Source organism: Larimichthys crocea, chromosome XXII, assembly GCF_000972845.2.
Source record: "Larimichthys crocea isolate SSNF chromosome XXII, L_crocea_2.0, whole genome shotgun sequence".
Taxonomy (NCBI): domain Eukaryota; kingdom Metazoa; phylum Chordata; class Actinopteri; family Sciaenidae; genus Larimichthys; species Larimichthys crocea.
The window spans coordinates 11,939,465-11,961,184 of NC_040032.1; the positions used below are offsets into that span (position 1 = coordinate 11,939,465).

General features: G+C 45.8%; 1 protein-coding gene across 2 annotated transcripts in view; it reads right to left on the bottom strand.

Annotated features, from left to right (window-relative positions):
• The window catches only part of nrip1b (nuclear receptor interacting protein 1b), a 33,797-nt gene extending 12,425 nt beyond the window's left edge, over positions 1-21,372 (bottom strand). Inside the window, exons 1-2 of one of the 2 annotated variants that reach the window (XM_019255039.2) lie at positions 21,180-21,372; positions 16,191-16,272 (exon numbers count right to left, since the gene is read on the bottom strand). The gene's annotated coding sequence lies outside the window, so the exon portion shown is untranslated. The remainder of the gene's footprint in view (positions 1-16,190; positions 16,273-21,179) is intronic. The other variant, XM_019255038.2, reaches the window with a different exon arrangement.
• Positions 21,373-21,720: the final 348 nt, after the last annotated feature.

A 21,720-nucleotide genomic window follows, 5' to 3' on the forward strand; every position in this document is an offset into this window, starting at 1 on the left:
TAGAGTCTTAGCGCTTTGTTGCAAAGATGACTTTAAAATCTGCAGCACAAGAATAAATGTAGCATGATACGAGAAGGTCTAATAGACTCAAATTATTGGTTAGGGTTCAAAAATACTGCCAATGTTTTGCCAACTTTTTCCAGACTTTTTCCCTGAGTTACACAAAAGTGTAAAAAGAGAATGTATGCACAAGATAAAATATTGTTTTTACAGCAGAAAGTTTCCAACAAACTATCTTTACATGCAAAGATCTCCATGATCTCCAACTGAACCAGAGAAAATTCATATCTTAAGACACTAAAGGCCAAACACACTGCTTGACCTCCTCCTTATATTTAAGCCTCCCACACATTTCATAAAAGCTAACACCCACTGGTCTGCACTTCTTATTAAACACAGCACGGTCACATGAGCGTTACTGTACAAAAGATATGAGACCCTGTCTGAGGTGTTCTTTGTCCGTTCCCGGATGAACCGCCTCGGTCAGGAATCCGTTATTACAGATTTACAAAATATGCGTCAGGTTTATTCCACGTCATTACATTACCATCTCTCATGTTTGATCAGGCACAAGAAATCATTCGTTGGGAATATTTATCTCTGAGTATCTAAGTAGGAGCATATGTCCGCAGGCCTCACCTATGCGTTTGGATAACTACCTAACTATGCTGAAATCATAAAACCACTTCTGGATCTCATTTTTAAAGCACGTGGATGAAAAAAAAAAACTGTGCTTAATTAACTATCACCGGTCACATTGTGACAGTGAAAGGTTCATGATGTGAGTCAAGCCTGGGAATGAGCAGGGAATATAAAAACACAGCGCACACAGCTGACAAGCTGAACCGATCAGTGTTATTGGCTTTAAATTCAGATTTCACAGTGAAACATGTTCCGCTCCGGGAACGTTTTTACATTTTTAGCTCAAAAAGTAGAGCAGCAGATGAACAGAAAATATTGTATCCAAAGTCTGCGGGTCTCAATTCTGGTTGTCATTGCTCAAACCGCTGCTGGTCGTCTATCTAAGCAGAGGTTAATTGCAATTAATTGCCTTCACTTGGCAGCACAGGTGTAATCAGTCCCTGATTGAGTAGCTAGCTGGGAAAAGCAGCAGGGGGCTCTCGTAGCCTGAAGACCAACGACGAGGAAGTTTTAAATGAACGCTGTGTGCTTTGAAATAGATCAGGGTGCCTTTTTTTTTAATTTTATTTTACTGTAACCAAGAGAAAGACACTAACCGTCAGCCTAAATGCAGACAAGCACAGGGCCAAGGCTCGCAGGGAAATGAGTCTGTCTTCCTTCACTCAGTCACTGACTATTAAATCAGACAGAGAGCGATAGACAAGGCCAGCACCCAACTGCAACCCGCCTATTATTTCGCTGTAATGAAGGAGATCGAGAGGACAGAGAAAACTATCCGCCGGTAAACGTAGTAAAAAAAAAAAAAGTTGGAAACGGAAAAGAGTGAGAAGAAAAAAAAAAAAAAATCCACACTAAGCCAAAATGCTAACACACCTCTTCTGCTGTGGTTGGGAGGTGAACGCAGACAACACATCATGCTCCCGTACCTTGTCATCCTTAGCTGTGGAGGCTGATACAGGTAAAGTGCAGTAATCAATTTGCTCTACTGGCAGGAGTGCTCCTTTAGAATACTAATCAGGTTTCAGCCCTCCCTCCTTCCCTCATTCTCGCCATCTCTACCGCCACCGCCCCCTCTTTGCCTTTCTCCTTCCCCGTTCACCTTTCTCATGACTTGACACCCCCCCCCCACCGGTGCCCCAGACCTGACCAAATGCTAAAGGAGGGCGGGCTGTCTTCTGCACAGATAACTGCTGCCACTAATCAAGCCTACGTGCACCGGGGCGTGGGATTAAAAGAGCTTGCACAGCTTGACTCAGGCACTGAATAGCGCACGCACTCGTACACGCACAAGCAAACACACACACACACACACACACACGAGGTCAAAATAAAAACCTATAGGGAAGCCAGCAGCGTCTCGTCCTGGAAACACACACACACACACACACGAGCCTCGGAGAAGCAAACAACACAACAAGGTCAACTTAAAAGCTGATGTTAGGTGAACATTCTCGGGCTATAAAGGAAAACACACACAAGGAGATTAGATCTAAATTTACTCCGCCAGTCAAAACAGGACTCGGTGGTGAGCCACCCATCTCTATCTCTCAGAACACATGTCACGCAGGGAGCTGCAGTGTTGTGCGCATCTAAAGCGGAAAAAAAAAAGAGGAACAAACTCGACTGTGAATTGACAGGGCCTTAATTCCCGTTCGTTTTTCATTTAGAGAGATGGCTTACAATGAAGGAGGGGGTGGGGGTCTCTACACCATATCAAACACATAGCAGAGTTGCCTCGAGGCTGTAACAAAGCATCCTCAACGTGCACACACACACACACACACACATATATATATAGGCGATAGGAGTGTGTGTGTGTGTGACAGAGAGAGAGGGAGAGAGAGAGACAACGCCACCCTATGCATCAGCAGGGATATTTCATTATGTACATAACGAGTGCCATTAATCGCTCTTAACAAGAGGACACAACCTCACCTTGGCAGTCTCACACACACCGCCGGACGACGGTGTGTGTGAGGGGGGTGGAGTTGGTGGTTGGTGGTGGTGGGGGGCGGTTTGGGGGGGGAGGCGGGGGCATGGAATATCTACAGTGCGCTACAGATATTAAAATTCACCACACTCAAGGATCGCGCCTCCCTTTTGACCGACCACATCGGGGGGGGTTGTGTGTGGTGTTGTTTGTGTGTGTGTGTGTGTGTGTTGTGTGGAGGCAAGCCAGCCGTCATATAGAAGCTGCTCATCAGATAGACACATAAAAACACTAAAAAAAAAAAGTAAAAGAGAAGAAGAAGGAGAAGGAGAAGAGAGGAGGAGAAGAAGAGAGGAAATAATATAAATAAAAGTAAGGGGGGGAAAATGCCGCAGTGGCGGTTGCCAGCGGGGGCTCGTGCCCTTGACATACTGACACGGGTGGAGGGAGGGAGGGGTGGTACTGTCATGTGACACTCTTGTCATTCGCCTGATCACCCGCCTGCCCACCCGGCCACCTGGCAAACACCCCCCCACCCCCCACCCAAACCCCCACCTCGACGACCTCATCCTCCGCTGACTGACGCCACTTGCCCCCCTCCTAAGCCTATGCCCACCGCCGCCGCCGCCGCCAGCCCGCCCCTCTGCAGTCCTAGCGCCCCGTCCGCCCCACCCCTAGTGCTCTGTCTCCCTCCCTCACCCCCCTCGCCCTCCCCTCTCCCTCTCCCTCCCCCGCGGCTGTGCAGCAAGGTCAGGCGGGTCACCGTGTCCTCATCTGTAATCCGCTGCCATTCGTCAGCAGCCCCGGCCCAGGCTGGAGGAGAGAGAGGAGAGAGAGGAGAGGCAGGCGCTCCGACGAGGGGAGAATGCCCAATTAGGCAGCTGTCACACACACACACACACACACACACACACACACACACACACAGCTCAGCACAGCAGAGCAGGAGAGAGAGAAAGAGAGGAAGGGAGGGAGGGAGGGAGCCTGCAGAATCAGCCTACTGTCCACAGACAGAGAGGAGGGGAGGTGATGGGAGGGGGGTGTACATGAATACTTTCAGCTGTGAGTGTTTGTGTATTGTTTTGGTGTGTATGCATGTGTGTGTGTGTGGAGCAGTTGGGGGGTCAACTACAGTTTAGACATGTATGACTACGATCTGAGGCATGTCAACAGGAGGGGCAGCAGGAGGGCGTGCAGACTTTTGAGGATACGGTAGTTAAATGAAATTTTACGACAGGGCAACTATTCTTATCTCGAAATGAGACAAGTGCTGAGTGTTCTTCTGGTGGGTACTTTTCTTATCTATAACCACGAGATTGATGAGATGATCAGGGAGAAATGGTTTGGGTGCTACTGGGGGACAGAAAAACAGGCACAGGGCAAGCTCTGTCTAATGGCTGGTTGGCCATTTAAATAAATCCAAAAGTCCGGGTCAACACGTTCCCAGCCAGAGTGGACTGTGGACTGGAGGGGTAGCACCACACTGAAATTCTTTACAGTCCCAGACGAGCAGCAGATATCAAATGGGTGACAAATATCCCATAATTGGATCATTCATCACCGGCGAACACATCTGTTTTGAGTAATGGGAAAACTAATCAGCAAAAATGATACAGAGACGACTCCACGCCAGGCACCGGGAAGATTTATGCTAGAGCGATTCAGGACTCAAGCCTGTACCTATTGATTGTTTAGTCTGAATGCTTTTTCGTTTAATCAAAAGAAAGAGTCAAAATGGTCCCATGCCAGCTGGGTGATGAACAGGTGTGATCGAATGCCTGGTCGGGGGGGGGCTGGGTGGGAGGAAACCATCTCCACGCCCCTCGGTTCCACTTTAAATGTCAAAGTTCATCAGGGTTCAGCGGAGCTTCAAATCCAGCTTTGAGTGGGGAGTGTTGGAAAGGATCGCGTCACGTGTGCGAGGGACACTTATCCTGTAAATCCTGTCTGAGTAGAAAGTACAGTTCATACGGACTTAGGCTAGATAGTCATACAGGCTGGATACATCGGTTTCTCTACCCTAGAGGCGGGGGAGGATACAGGTGTCTTGGGTAAACTCGTCCTCCCTGCTAAACGGTCAGCCAACACGAAATGGAAGGGAGGACGACGAGAGGCAGATAAAGAAAAATGCCCCGTTACATGAATAAAGTTAGAGCATGCAACAGGGATAAACAGTGAAATCCCTTGAGCAACACTCCACAGAAAGGACTTTCTCTGCTGCAATTTGAATGTCAATTTATTATTCATCACTGGAAGTGACTTTTCCAAGGTAGCAACACTCTCATTTTTCTCTCTGTATTCTGTGGCAAAGAATATAAAAATAAAAAAGCCCTCTACTGTTTACCGGCAGAGCTGAACGGTAACATAAGACCTTACAGTACTTTTTTTTTTTTTGCAGAAACGAGGGATTACAACTCATTTATTACATTACAGTTAGTAATCTGTGTAACGCTCTCTTACTTTGTCATTTTGTTGGCTAGTTTGCTTCCTCACCAGGAGTTTAAATGTGGTTAAATAACAAGTTTTGGTCTCTCTAAGATCTGTAAAGAGGCCTATGAGTGCCAAGTGCACGAGGCTTCATGGGTAGCCTATCATCAGTTTTGTGTAAATTATAATCATTTCTTCACGAATGGGCTAATTAATCTTTCATGTCTGTATATTTTCATACATATTTTAATTGAAAAAATAATCAAACATCAACTTGGTGGTCCGAGGGACTCGTATGAAGTCCTTTTCCCTGGAAATCGTTACATTATAACACCATTTATTTCACTGCAGCCATACGTACGTGTGTATATATGTGAAGCCAATTCATAAAAATACTCCCAATCATCCTCCTATACTTTAAAACAACGTAACAGAGGGAAGAACACTGCGACGCTGCATGAGAAAAGACATACCTGCACTAAAAAAAAGTTCATGAAGGTCACTGTGTAATCTCTATCAAGTCCTGCAGACGCTACACGCTCCCTATGGGAATAAATTCTGTTAGGCTGTATCACTGCACAGCTCCACCCATCTCTGTGATTGTTATTATAATGACTCAGTGTTTTGTCGGCCAGTTCTTGCTCCGTTCTTCCAGCACTGAAAGTACCTAAAGTGCTCCCAAAGTCTAAAGATTGTAATCTGTGATGTCATATTGATGCATAGCCTGAAGCAGCTCCATTAGCGGCCTGACTGACTTTGGGGACTCATACAATGTCTGCCTGTACTTTTACATCTACAAGGAAATTTAGATGATAGTAAAGCTATTAGTTCTGTTCCAGAAAACATACCCTTATCTTTGGCCAAAAAATCATCCCAATTACTTTCACCTCGTACTTCATTGTATATAAAATCATATCTGAGGATGTATTTCTAATTTCTGGCTGTGGATACTAAGAAACACCCTCGTCTAGCGTGATAATATACTCTCATGGCTAAATTATAATAAAATAACCATTGGATTGTGTTAATAACGCGATCGCTGAGGGAAATCCCTGCCACGGGGAGGTCAGAGTTCAGGGACTTTCTCTTAATGACATTTCAGTGCGACGTACAGGACGCTGCCAAAAACAGACACTTCGGTGTCACTTCTAAATTAATCACACCGCTATGATGCTTCATGTGGAACACTGATATGAATAGCCGCGTGCCGTCATAGGACTGCCGTCATTGCAGTCACAATGTAATGGGCACTGCAAGCCGATACCTGATTGACCGACGGACACATGACTACAATGTAAACAAAAAAAGTGGACAAGCAAGTCAGCCGGTGGATACTGTACACTACATCCTGTGATCTATACGCTCAGTATACCTGGTTGGTATTCAGTGATGATCTCCCTTTTCTTACGATATCAAAAACAGAAAAGCAGAACGGCTACTGATGAAGCAAATTTTGTGTAAAAACAGCTATTGATTAACAATATTCAAGTCGACTTTGTGATATCCGTCCAGGTACTACAAGATGAAGAATAGCTCTTTGGCAAAGTCACACTGCAAAGCAATGATTATCAATGTGCACCGCCCCTGATAAAACAACAAATATAGAAATAAAATATGACAAACGAGCAGCTAAATGCGATCGCTCATTTGATTATTTACACTCAGGCTCTCACGGTGGTCACACACACACACACACACACATCCTCGTCCTCTGACTTCCACCCTGCAGATTTCTGACTCATCGGGGGAACGCCGATGTTGAAATGGGACCAAATGGGAGAGCGGGGTAACGCGGGGCTCTGCGTTTAAATTAAAATGCTGAGTAACCGTACCGAAAACGTGCAGCCCGTTTAACGGCATCAGCTAAAATCGGCTCAGTTACACACATTAAAAAAAACGCACTGACCTGTGTCTACAAACCACCTGCTGATGCGCTGCCTGTGTTTGCAGTTTGGAAAAAAGAAGAAGGTGAAATTCACTTAAGCTAAACAATATTTTAGTCTCAACCCTCGACTGAAGCGACTGCCATTGGCTCACTGTCCCTTTAAATAACTTTAAGACCTTTTTTCTCTTCTCTACCTCCCTCCCCTGAGGTTTATCACTGTGACTCTTCCCTCTTCCATCTTTCCCCCTCTCTCTCACACACACACACACACACACACATATACACAAATACTGCCTGCGTGTGTGGCTGGCAACTACAAAGCAGTTAGCCAAGCATCTCTTGGCTCTGTGCAGAGAGAATAAGACACTCTCATTACTGCCCTTAAAAAGCTCTTGCCCTAACAAAAAAAAAAAAAATCCACCGTAGACCCAGACAACCAGTGCAGAAAGTCACGGGGAAAGATTCAAGCGGTTAAAAAAGGCTACAACTCAACTCTGTGCGTCTGTGTTTGTATGCATGCATGCATGTGTGTGCATATGTGTGTGTGTGTGTGTGTGCATGTCTGTGGTTGATGGTTTCTGCCTCCCCCCCTCCTCCTCCCCGCCCTCCCTCTCCATTCCCCTTTCCTGTTCCTCTTTAATGTCACAGGGCTGGCTCATATGACCTTGAGCAGCAGCGTTGGCACGGCAAGAGCGAGAGCTGCCTCGCCTGCGGGCGCCCTTGAACTGGATCTGCAAGACAAAAAAAAAAAAAAAAAAAAAAAAACCTTCACGCGGCCTGATAGACATCTCAGTCCTCCTCATACTACCCCCTCCTCACCCAACCTATCCTCCCCCTTTCTCCTCAGCTCTTTTATTCAATCTACGCCACTCCTTATCTGTTCCCCCTGGTGGGAAGAGATTTATCAGGATGCTGTATCTTTAACCTCTCTATCAGACTGAGATAGAAACAGAATTTCAAAATGTCTGACCGGCCTGTGCGGATTTATTTTTAAACCACCGCCGCCGCCACCTCCTCCTCCTCCTCCTCCTCCTCCTTCTCCTCCTTCATGCACAAGCCCCGTGCCATTTCAGGAAAGTGGTTGTGGAGCGCTTGGAGGAGGGGGGACTTTATGCAATACACCTGTGTGATGAGATGTCCATCCACCACAGAGGTGTTGTTTTTACATGCAAGGAAATTCCAGACTGTTTCCCCCGCCCCTCCACGCTCCGAGCCTCGAGCCATTGGCACGGAGTGACCTGTAGCTTCAAAACAAACATCCCAGCCTCTGTTTCAAGGAAGAGAGCGCCGGCTTACCGGCCAATCAAGGTTCTCCGACTAACTCTGAGAAGGGGGAGGGAGGTGGCGAGCGGAGCCAGTGTTTTGACAGGTTGGTGATGACCTGCTGGGTGCCAGAGAAGACCTCCGATTTTTCTAAAAAGAAAAAACACCACGGTCCATAGTTCAAAGTCTGTCAAACTCTGCTGTTGCACCGGAGCCTACTGTAAAAGCACAAAGAAGGGTTTTATCAGCATGCAAATATTGCGGCACCCTCGCTGCGACTGCGACTCAGCGAGGCCACCAAGGTTCAAGTAATACAGTAAATATTTGCATTGCCTTGTTAGAAGCAATGTGTTCAATACTGGGTGTTTGAAATTCATAAAAGGGCCCTTTCTTTTGAACATAAGGCACATGCACTGTAAAAAGTGTGTGTGTGTGTGTGCATGTGCAGAGGGCTGTGGAGCTTTGGACACTCTGAGACTGGCCGAGCCCTCCTACTGGTTCTCTTCATGCCTGACCTTTGAAAACTGTAATGTTATCACATGTCATACGCAGGCCTGCTGGAAACCATCTGCTAAAGGCACTGTTGTGGCTCCCTATCACAAAAAAAAAAAGCAGCACTGGCTGAAATGGCCAAGTACTGGTTCTGACTGGTTTACTGCTCAGCGTGTCTCACCTTCACACACACACACACACATAGAAAGACAGACATTTGACATGCATACACCCCCTCAGTGGCTGTTGTTGAGCGACACGAGCCATGAGCAGTCTCCTCAATTAGCGTTAAGGGGCTTTCGCACAGAGACATGAAGTTCTGGGGCTAAGAATAACATTAGACAGGTCTGCTGCCCGGCAGTGGCAGGGCTCAGGAGCTGTGGCGCTGAGCAGAGCTGGGTGTGTGTACAAACCGGAGTCTTGCTGCTAATCCGATCCCCCGCCATGTTTAGCCCCACCTCGGGATATTATGTTATATTTCTTAGTGTGACACCTTGGCTAATAAGGCTGTTTTTTACACCGAGCGAAACCAACATGATTAACATTAGTCGGTGCTGATATAAAGATAGAAAAGGAAAAACTCTAATGAAGCCTGTGTTTATTTGCTGTGAAATCTCTCCCATCAAACACAAAAATCTCATTTTCATATCAGGGAAAATGGGTGTGTTGAAATATTAAAAAGGGGGCCCCACTATAGCCACTATAGATCTCCACCACAAAAAAAAAAAAAAAAAGCAGGCTCGGTTGTGGAGGCACCACAGCGTCCTGGGAGATTCATTACAGGCAGATTTGTTCCACATAGTGAAATATGAGTGAGCTCAACTGCCTGAAAATTGCATTGCTCCATAAGCAGACCCCCCCAATGCAAATATAAGCCCCCGATTTTCAGTTCTAAAAACGGTCTTAGCTCGATATAACAGCCACAGCGATTACTCGTGAAGGAGGAGATCTCAAACCTGGTGTTCGTCCCGCTTTGCCTGTGTGTGTGAGGCGGAGGATATGAAACAACGAGACGCATATCAAAAAATATATTTATGTCGAATGCGGACAATATCTTCCAACATGAAGGAGCGATATTGGGGGGTGCGCTTGAAAAGTTTACCCCTAAAATGAGTTTTTTTTTTTTTTTTTTTTTTGAGGTCAGAAAAAAAATAATGTCTCATGAGAGCTCATGTAAGCAAATTATCTATTCACATGTTTGGCACAGATGATATGCAAAGAGGTCACTGCAGCTGAATAAGCATCTGTATTGCTCATTTCTAAACCACAGTTGAACTTGGTACAGTAAATAACCTGACCTGAATAAAGTCGAGGCAAATCTGGGAGAAAGCGGACTATATTTAGAAAAAAACAGCAACCCGTGTGTCAGAGAAAAGAGAAATGTGAAAAGATCCTTTACTTAAAAGCGCCGTGTGGCTCGGGCTCTGAGCCTTGTCAGGTCTGACTGCAGTAATCAAACGCTATTACCAGAGACTGAGAGGGGAAGAGAGGAACTTATAGGAGGTGGCGATGCTTCAGAGACTCCTGCGCTACTGTAAAGGCTTATATGTGCGTGTGTTTTTTGAAGTGTGGGGTTGGGGAGTGAGGAGAGACCTCAGCGCTCAGCTTGGGGCGTATAATCTATGGTTCATTTGCAGCTTTTCTCCCCAGTATGACAAGCCGTTTACAAGACGTAGCCTCTGCTGCTGACCCAGTTCTGAGTGGCTGCGTCTCGCGACAAGGCCCTGCCTCCCCATCAGGCCCTGCTCCTCGTCTAACTGACGATAACACCGCCACCCTCTGCCTCCGTGAACTGTGGGAAAAAAAAATAGGTCGCCCTGACCCACTTTTCTTTTTCTTTTTTTTTTTCCTTCTTCTTCTTCTTCTTCTTTTTTCTCCCCTCTAAGATCGTGCAAAGGAGCTCTGCAGAGCATGATCGAGGGAGACAGTAAAAGGGAGAGAGAGAGAGGGGGAAAGAAAGGGAAGGAAAGAAGTTTAAAATGACCCAATCAGACGCGACTCTGTGACGAGTCTTTGCATTTTGCCGACGCGTTCCTGTGGCCTGCTGTATGTTCGGTAAAATCCCTCCCACGCCTTCATACAACAACTGCTCCTGAGGTTAAACACCATCTAACAGTCCACCCCAAATCCTAATTTCTACATCTCCTCTTCTAGGTGGCCATTATCTCATGACTTACTCAGAATGCTAAATGGGATCCTCTGCCTTATTTAAACACAGACGTACACACTGCTTTTTGCAGTCATTCAACACCCATGAAGGTATGACATGTCATCCAGCCAGAAAAATTATGAGCCTTTCTTGGCCAAGGGAGATATTACGGGGCCAGCTGAGCTGGGAGTTGCCCCTAATGTCTGGTAGCATGACACTGGCCCCCCCCCCTTAAAAATGCCTCTGCGTTAGGACAGCTCATGATATATCTCAGATCACGCACGGCGCTCTCATGCAAACCCTTCCCCTCATTAAGCCGCGCTCACTCATGCATTGCTTTTCTAATCCCTCCATACATCCGCCATGGCTCTCCTCTGCAGGCACGTTCCCTCTGACAACAGCTGAGAGTTTCATTCATTTCTAAAACAGACAGTTTTTGCTCCGCGAACGCCCTTTTGTATCAGCGCCGGATTTCCCGTTTGAAGCCATTGTAAAATACCTAATCAACGCGCACCTTTGACTACTAATTTAAATATTAATGCGGCGGCCAAAAATCATCACCCATCACTCACTGCCTCGGCGTCGCCTAGCAACCTTTGTTTAGCTTCTGCTCGAGAGCTATATTTGTAGCGGTGAGAGTGACATTTAATTATTACCTTTTAAAAACCTTTTAGCTTTTAAAAGAGACTTCCTGAACCGAACAATAATACTTCAGCTATAGCGTGCCGCCGCTTCTTTTATATATTTATTCTCTAGTACCTGCACGGACTGAGCTTTAGAATGTAAAAGTGAGTCAATTAAACCGGTTTGGTAACGTCTGATTGGATGCATGTTTGATGAGGTGTTTGGTTAAATGTCGTGTTTGTGAAACAGCTGGGATGCAGCTGTGCGTTTAAATATTTTAGCCCCTCTGAAACCACGGCATGACTTTGTACGCAATCTTTGGAAAATCCGGTTAGGCCGACCTCTTACAAACAGCTCTCCGAACATTATGTCAGCGCCCCAGTGTCACACGGTTTGCCCGCACAAGAACATTAGTCCCACCAGATGCCGGCGACTACACGTTCTGCGTGTGTACTCATTTGCATCAGCCACAGTTTGACACTCCACTTTAAAAAAACCAGAGGAGGGTTGACCTGCCGCTAAACTCTCACCAGCCCGGTGCTAAGCCTCTGCGTGCTAATGGTGACCTAGTGCACACAGACATGTTGGTGCCTCAGAGACGAGCCCGTTGCTCCACTTTCCTCCGCTGCCAAACACGCTGCAAAAAAAAAAAAAAAACGACGGAGGTGGCTCTGTATCTTACTTTCATGTGTAAAAGTGCTGCAAACAGGGTCCAGATGCAGAGAGAAAATGGCTGTTTGAGCAAGTAGAATAGGGTGTCAGGACTCTTTATTCAGCGGGGGTTGGTGAAGGTTCTAGTTCCAGCTAAAGGGGGTGGATGTAGGTCAAGCCCTGCCTCCTCATAAGCACCAAGGTCAACGCTGAATGGAAGGGAAGGTGGCTTAGAAAGAAAGAGGCCCTGGATAAACCACATTCGTCTGGCTCTTGCGCCAGCACCGGCCCCAGACGTGTAAACACAGTTACACAAGCACACAGCTCCTCTGTGCTAACCCTAGGTGTGTGTGTGTGTGTGTGCAAAAAAAGATCTCACACGTTACACAAGCTTTACTGTAGCTTCCATTACCTTGTATAAACCCAAACAAGGCTTAACTTTGAAAGACATGAGTAAGCAACACTTGTTGTGTTGCCCTCTGGTACGGTTATACAAGAGGCGAAGCTCTGATGGGCTAAGACTGAGAGTCAACATCCAACACATACAAGCTACAGGTTTCTCCAGGATATATGTGTGTGTGAGGTGAAGGTGTATCCAGGCAGCATTTGAGGTCTGATTTTAAATGTCAAACCCTATTTTAGCTGTGTCAAACATTACAACTCTACGCATTCAAGAAAGCTCATGAAGTGTTGGGACCACATAACCATGTGGAGTTTGATTCCCACTGGAGACAATCAGTGGTGATAATACATAAAAAGTCTCATGAAAAAGCTCTGAAATTAAAAAAACTTATACAAATAATAACTGAAAAAGTCAGACAAATTAAAATTACAGGCCTGTTTTTCTAATAATGCCACATTTGAGGATGAAGAAGGAGTACGTGTCTGTGAAAACAAGACTGGAAATTAGTCTTCGCTTGCTCATACAGTCGCCCTGAAACCCTGCGTGCACTCAGGACGCCTTTCATGTCAGACACGTTACGTTTATACAAAGGGGAAGTTTAACAGTTCATCAGATTAAGTTTCTTGCGAGCTACAGCGCCTGCACTGATGACACTACGGGTCGGGGGGTTTTTTTCATCGCTTGACAAAATGTCAACTTTATTTCTATTTAATACATTTTAATTGAGCATTTTTATGCCAGATCGCATTGTATAATTTTGATATTACATTTCAATTGTGGGATATATTAAGATTCGCTGCAGTTTTAATGACAAAAAGTTGAACTTTTCTTATGTTATTGGGTGAGTTTAAGGCGCAGGATACATAAATATTTGAAATAATACTCATAAGTGAAGATAAATCTGAAATGTTGTGAATGATACAAAGGCAGCATGCTAGATCTGAAGCTGTCTCTTGCACTGGGATTTAAGGAGTGGATAAAAATAGTTTGAAAGCGGAACACAACATTCTGAAAAAGATCAAATCATATTTAGAAAGACTTTTTCCGGCATTGTTGCATCTCTTAACAAAGCGGGCTCGGATCCTGATTTACCCAGCCATATGGCAAACGTATCCAGGGGGCAGAAATGTTAACGTACGAGCATAAAAATACTCAGAGACAGTAGCGCGCTCTAAAGCGAGACGGTGAGCCAGCGTGGTTTAAAACAGCGGGGCAGCTGTAAGGGAGTGAGTGAAGGCAACTGCAATAACACAAATCCTAGCAGTCAGCTCGCTCTGGACATGAATCACTTTGGACATGAAACAACCTTTCCCTGACATATGCTGGTATCAGTGATTAAGAATTGAGAGGATGACTAAACCTGCTCGCCCTCGTCACCAGGGTGGAAACTTGTGACCGGCTCCAAATACGGATCGAGGGATCAGGGATCGTTTGAGCTCTTTTCTGACATGACCTTGACCCTGTTTGACCTTGGGGGGCGATTACCCAACTGAATGACAACCCCCTGAAGCCGCTGTCGCACGCCTATGGGGCGAGTGTCTCCACCCCTCCCCTCATCCTCATAGACATACAAGGTCAGGAGAGAGGGATAGGGGGTGAGACTGGGTGAAGGGTGTCACATGATTGGATCTCCTTCTGGAGAGTTACTTAAAAAGCCCCTCGGCAATCAGGTCAAGGTCACGCTCTAGCCTTTAAGCTACAGGAAAAGAGAGAAGTCCGAATGTGTGTGTGTGCGTGCAAGAGTGCACAAAGACATACGAGAGGGAGGCGGGTGGAGGCGGAGGGTGGAGGGGGTGACTACGTACTCCCTCTACATGTTCAGCAGTCCTTGATAACTTGAAAACACAAGCTATGATTCTATTAGCTGTATTAATCTTCCTGCTTAGTGGACACTTTTATTCAAAGTCACTTACACGATTATCACTCTTGCAGATCTCTTTCCATTTCTGCAGCTGGATATTTACTGGAGGAATCCAGGTTAATTGCCTTTGCTCAAGGGCAGAGGGTGAGCGGAGTATGAGCCAGCAATCTTCTGGTCACCAGTCCATTTTCCCAAAGTAATAGGTCATACGGCTGCCTCGAGTCATCAGCCCAGTGCTCTCCATCTCCTCTCAAATAGCCTCCTCTCTCTCTCTCTCTCTGTACTGTGCCTTCTAACACAGTTATGAGGAAAGCTGTGCTGCGTCTGAACCGCAGCCTTTCCGTTTGTTTACCCGGCTCTTGTGAGGACGCGCTAAGTAACGCCACCTCACTACTAATGGATTTAAAAGTGGGCTAGAGCTTCGTTCCAGAGATTCGAGAGACCACTTTCAGTGAAAGAGAGGGGGGGCTGAGGTTATGCCAAATGTCCTCGGCCCTTTGCCTCGTGGCGTGGGAGGGCGTTCATTTTTTTTTAATTTAGAGATGCGGCCACTTGTTTAAACACGTTCTGATGAAAGGAGTTTATTTATAAGTGCGATGTGTCATCCGTGTATCCATTGACAAATTTAAAGCAGCGTGAAGGGAATCTGTAATGTCAGAGCCATCACAAAGGCTGAAGTTGGACTCTAATAGAATATTATTTTAGATGAAATAAAAAAAACATAATCTAGTTTATGATAATATGTGAAAAAAATGAGATATTTCAGGTGGCTTTGCTCTTTTGGGAACCCGGATAATGTGCTGCAGAGCTATCTGAACTCACATAGCTCAGACTCTCCACGGCCACCCGCACAGGTCCCTTGTTGCCCAGCAACAATTCAGCTCATCACTAGAAGCCAAAAAGTTACACAATTACAGTTCAAGCCAAAAGAGGATTTAGGGTTTGTAGCACGTAACATCATTCAGCAAAGTTGCACCCAACTGCTATGTAAGATGTTGTTCTGAATGAACGAGGAAGCGTGGGGGAAACCCCCCGGCTGATGCATTTTTTTCACCCATCCTGAAAAATCCAAGCAATGTGAAAATAAAAAAAGCAACCCAAATATTGACAGTAGAAAGGTGTACTATGAACTCTGAAGTGTTGGAGCAGCGGTGGCATAAAAGAGCTGCTCTCAGGTACAAAGTTTAATGATGCCTGAATTTCCCCGAACTTCACCCGTTTCACAATGGAAATAAATCTCGGAGACACAACCTCGCAGCATATACTGCATATGCAACCCCCGCTGCACCCTCTCTCTCCCTCTCTCTCTCCTCTCCTGCCTCCCTCCCCTGTCGTCCTGTGCAATATATCCATCATTCATTCATAAATTCTGAAAACTCCTCTTTAGTTAATTGCCTGGGAAAATTTAATTTCAAACGAAAGCTTTTAAAAGAGAAAGATATAATTAAGTTGCAGGGATCTTTCTGCCCCCTCCTCGTCCAGTGGTGGGGTGGGGGGGGCCGAATGGGACATGTGCTGCGAGCTGTGCAGCTCTGCACCGCACTGCTCCGTGTCAGGGAAGTCATACACCCATGTTTAAAGCAGAGCGTTACGTAAAGCCTCCCCCTCTGCACAGGCTTACTGCACCAGACGCTGTGTCCTTGCCTGGGCTGCTCAAGGTTCCCAAAAGGACAGGCTGCTAAGAAGTTGGGAAGGACGGGGCCCTGTGATAGCCCGCAAAGAGAGGGAGGGAGAGAGAGAGAGGGTGGGAGAAAGGGGAGGTGGAGGGGGGAGAGCTGCTGCCTGTGACAGCTTTGGACTTTGAATTCAGCGCCAGACAGGCTCATGCATCAATCCCTCAACTTACAAAGACAAGCCACTAACCTTGACGAGGCCAGGGACTCTTCAGGAATGAGTGGCATTTTCACTTAGCCCCGGCTTCTCCCCTGCACTCCCGCCACATAACCTGGTTAAAATAAGACAGTTGAATAACAGCCGATCTCGGTCTCTGGACTTTGCGACCCATTGTTCTAGCCTTCAACCCCCTCAGGCTGCTTAGACCATTTGCCAGGGACATATGTGATGATTCATTTGGACGCAACACAAATAGCATTTATTGCACAAAAGGTGCGGTAGCCTTGTCTGGTGCCTGTCAGGAGCGGTTTTGTGACGCGAGCTCGCGTGCATTATCGCAGGCCTAATTGCGCACATCCTCCGACTGTTGCAGCCAAACAATTAAACAAAAAGGCGTCTTTATGCATCCCTCTTGTAAGAAATCAAGACAGTCTCTCTCCATCACACAGAGATGGGCATTCCTCCCATCTATGAGCGTCTGTCCTCGTTCCCCTTGCATCCCGCCCACTCTGTCACGCCTGTGACATTGGCCTGCTTGTGGCAAAGCAGAGACCTTCCCCTTGTCTGACTGCAGCATCCTGGCAGTACCGCTTGCCACAGTGGTAGAGAAACCTTCCTACTGCACCTCTACAGCCCCGGGGCAGCAGCTCTGCTACAGGAGCAAAAGAGAGGCAGAGAGGGAGGGAAGGAGCGAGAGAGGGAAGGGAGGGAGGAAGGGGAGGGAGTCAGCTCCTCTCCTCTGCTGTGACCACACCGGCCCCGGCCAGGAAAAGAGTCAGCTCCTCTCACATCACCCAGGAGGTCTCTGCTGCTCCACGCTGCATCTCCTCAGTCTTTAGTTAACGTGGATTGAGGTGCCTTAGCTGCGAGCTCTGTTACCACAAAGCGAGGTAGCCTGATGCCATTTGCCTTGCTCCGCTTCATTGATCGGCACAGTTAGGCTTCCACAGCTGTTGTTTTCGAAATGGGCCGATGCTTCATGTGGCTAACGTGTAATTTATTTGACCGACAATATCTTTTCTCTTTTTTTCCCGTCGTCGTCCCCCTCCCCTCCCCGAGCAATTTCAGCAAAGTCTAAATAATTCACAGCAATTGCAATCAGCAGCGATCAATTGGTGGAGATAATTGAGGGGCCTGTCATTGCGCCAAGGCCAAGGTGAAGTGTGAAGGCAGAGGAGGTGGAGAGTTGGAGGTGAGGGTGAAGGAAGAGGAGGAGGAGGAGGAGGAGGAGGAGGAGGGGAGCCATTCAACAGATGAGCTCTGGCTAGTATAGCTCTCAGGGGTTGCAGCAGAGGCGTCTATCTTTCTCCCTCGCATTTCGTCATTCCAGCCCGGCATCCAGGAGCGATGGCTGTAAAGACGCATTTAGCAGTTCCTGCCTCGTCATCAAAATGAGTCCCATTGACTTTGGTTGCCTTCTGTTCATGACAGAAGCACCAAACAGGAGCCAGAGCGATTGTCTCTGAATGAGATAGTGCTGCTAAAAAACTGAGAGCCCCTTTTTAACCAAAGCCCCATCTTCTGAGCAGCCACACAGTGGGAATACTCTCAGACCGCCCACGCAATGACTTATTTCAAAAAGCTAAATTGACTCTTGTTTTCTGATGCGTTGGATATTTTAATGGCAAAAAAACACGCTGTGTAATGAGCAAACGGCTGGTTTCCACTTTATGCATGTGCTGAACTCATTTAAGATCAGCTCCACTGATACTTCTAATGTCCGTCCTGTATACTCATTTTTTAAAATTCATTTATTTCGTTGGCTTCAGTCGCCGAATCAATCCGCGTATGTTTACACTTTAATCACTCAAGCCTTGACATTTTAGCCTCGTCTTCGTCATATCCATTTCAAGACGTTTTCTGTTCCAGTTTTATGCAATCTGGCCCCGTTGTGGTATCAAGACGTGCGTGTATGATACCGTAGTCTGTATAATATTTGTGTGTGTGTGTGGCAGATAAGAAGTGTGGAGGAGGACGTGGCGCAGAGAGGAGTCAAGATACTAAAAAGGTGCCAACGTTCTCTTAATAGTAAGTCACTGAAAACTGATCATTTCAAAAACACTTTGATCAAGCACAACGTCGAGCGCTCTTGTGTTGCAGTTCTCGTCAATTTCAGATAAATGTCCTGGCCCGAATATTAAATTTACAGCATAATTGCTGCGGCGTAAATCTCTGCCCAATAACAGCAGTAGTATTGAGTATTGTTATTAGCAGAGAGTGTCTAGTGAATAAACAAACGATAAAAAGGAACAATAAAATGATTTGGCTTAATGCACGCCCTGCACGAATATTATAGGAGCCCAAACAATTAGAGAAATGAGCTTGTGGCCAAAAAGGTCTCAGGTTTGAATCCTCAGCGGGGGCCAACAAAAAGAAGAGGCCTGTAAGTAGATGAGAAATGCACTTCTGTTCCTCAACATCTACTGTCAAAGTGCCCTTGAACAATGTTCGGTGGCCAACAACACAAGTGTTGGGCAGCTCCCAGGTCTATAATAAATCAAAAACTCTGCAGTAAATGCATGACACTTGTTCTGGTAGATTGCACATTAGTTTTCCCCTTTTTTCGCAGAGCATCTCTGCAATCAAAAAAAAAAAAAAAGAGAGATACCGCCCTCGATCCTGTCCGTCCCGTGTCTCTCTCTCTCTCTCTCACTATCGTGACTGACAGATTTACAAACAGCGGGGTTTGAGTTGGCACTGTAATAGTAGTTAGAGAGGCTGTTAGTAGAGATAAGTGCTCGTGTATCTGTGGCGTCACCAATGCATAAAAAAACTTGCCGTAATAAAATGCATCATCTGAGAAACACACACACGTCAAAACACGCCACTTTCATACAGCAGCCGTGGTGTTTTGATGGCAGATAAGGTCTGCCGTCGTGAAAAGCGAGGCCAGCGGTTAAGAGTGAAGTCCAGAGTCCAGTCTTGTGACTCGTTCAGCAGCAGCAGCCTCAACATCATTTGCATTTAGCCATTTGAATGTCCTCTGGTTCTGTTGCAGGCTACTGCACATCACTCAACAGCAGCTCCCCCGGACAATAGCAGATGGCTGAGTCCAATCAAGCTACATCCACCACCATTGGATCCCCTTTTTGAGTTGCAAGCACGCAGAGCCAGAACCATTCAAACAGAAGTACTTTTGCAACCTTAAAAGCCTGAGCTATAAATGTGCAGATTCTTACTTATCTGTGGCAAAAGAGGACGAGCTGAACTACCTTGAACATCTTGTGTAAGTTCAGGTCAAATAATTAAGCAGCTTAAATGCTCAACAAAAGAAAGGCTAAGAGGCAGACCCCCAGACACAGACGGTATTTAGAAGGCTTTAAAAAAAAGTTTGACTTTTCTCCATGTTACTTTAGATTGTTAGTCTAAAGTTACAGAGCTTCTGTGAGAGGTAGCACATTAACCGAACACACCGTTTTTTTGCTTGATCCTCATGTTACGACATCCCAACAGGTTTCTGTTAGGAAGCTTTTGTAAATTGCCCTTTTAGGAACCCGAACTAAAGTCGTACTCTGCACTCTTTCCTGTAACTGGCAGCGAACTTCAGTCCCTGACCTTTTGCCTCCACGCTGATCCAAAGTCCAATGAAGCAATAGGACATTTCAGGAAAAGGAACACCTACGCAAAAAAAAAAAAAAAAAAAAAGGAGCTTCCCTCAGCAGTTGCTGAAAAACATCCAAGTCTCTGAGCTCTATCAAAACATGTCTGACATGACGACACAGTGATGTGACAAGCTGCAACAGACCAACTTCAACCAACTGCATTTTAGTCTGCAGTCATGAACTAGTTCCAAAAAAAAAAAAAAAAACTAGAACGGACCAGCCAAGCGGTTACAGACAGGTTGATAACAGGCAAAAACCGTTAACGATGGGAGTCATCACATCACATCAGATCATCACGTCTCTTCTTCACGGATCGGACCAAATGTTGCCTTCGTGCTGACTGGAACTTGTTGTAGCAACAGACATGCGAGATAATGCTTTGTAACATTTAAGCTGCACGCTGTATTTACTGTACATGCTCGTGAGGTTAGTGCCATGACTTCACCCCTGAGGGGAGGGAGGAGAAGGGACACACACACATACACTGCAATGTAAAGCTGAAACAGGACTCATCAATACAATTTAAACCTTCGTTTCAAACCACGTCCACTGAAGCTCACAGTGAAGTATGAGTCATTAAGTAGCTTAATGCATCCAGGACAAAGCTAAGACAGCTTATTCATGACTCCAGAACTTCACAGAGGCCTTAAAATCTGATTTTTTTATTTTTATTATAGTGCAGAATAGTGCAACTGTTAAGTGTTTCCCATTGGTGGTGCTAAAACGACTTCAATAAATAATAAATAAATAAATAGACAGATAGGAGGCTGTCTGTCTGCTGTTTTGACCCAATGTGATGAACTACATTAACTGTTACATTACAACTCCTCTGACATGGACCCACAGTGTGTCTTGTTATTAAATTAGCTCATAGGGAGGAAGAAAGGAGGAGGAGGAGGAGGGGGGTGACATTATTCATTGAGGGTTCATATGGTCAGCAGCGTTACAGTAGCCTTAAATACACTTAACAGCACAGACAGGAGGAGGAGGAGGAGGGGGGGTTCATTTGATTTGAGCTGATCAGGACAAATGAACGTCTGATTCCGGCTCGTTGCTGTTTGTGAGGCCTGATTTTAACTGTTCATATGGCAGCCATGGAACAACGAACCGAAAAACGACTTCGTGGGCTAAAACATGAGCCCTCACACATACAGCAGCGCACACAAGGAGAGAGAGAGAGAGAGAGAGCACCACTTCTTTATGCAGCGTTTTTTTTTCCTCCATATGCGCCTCTGCTCGCCTTTTTTTTCCTTTAACCCACCTTCCTCGAAATAAACGCAATAATCTAATATAATCTCCACACCCAGCACCCGCGTATTATCCACCCCACCGTCGGTGATAATAATAATAATAATAATAACAATTCCCCCCCGCACATATGACAGTGCGTTTATGGCACGTAGATAGATCCCCTTACCTGCGTTGTCCACCCTACAGCCAGCCGGAGAGGCGCATCGTTTATTATTCGACAGGAGGAGGCAAATCCAAATGAAAACGGTCGCATCTGTCTTGACACTTCTTCTTGGCAGGAAACTAGAAATGGCGAGGCAGGTTTTTGTTGGTTTGAAATATGAAAAAAAAAAAAAAAAAAAAAAAAAAAAAAAAAATTTAGTCCGCTAAAAAATAAATATATTTTTAATTTATTTTTTTTATAAAAAAATAAAAACCTCGTCTTTTTTTTTCTTCTTCTTTTTGTGTATGTGTGTGTGTGTGTGTGTGTGCGCGCTGCGACTGGAGGCGAGCTGAGGTGTGTGTGGCGTGTAGTCTGAGGGAATTGTTTATTCTCAGAGTCCCCTCGCTGTGGAGAGGAGTGAGCGGAGACAGCCACACTCCTCCTACTCCGCCCGCCGCTGACACCACCCTTAAAGGAACAAGCCTCCACTCAGCTCCTGCACTCACTCACACACAGTCACACTGCTTATAATAATAATAATAATAATAATTATAATTATATAAAA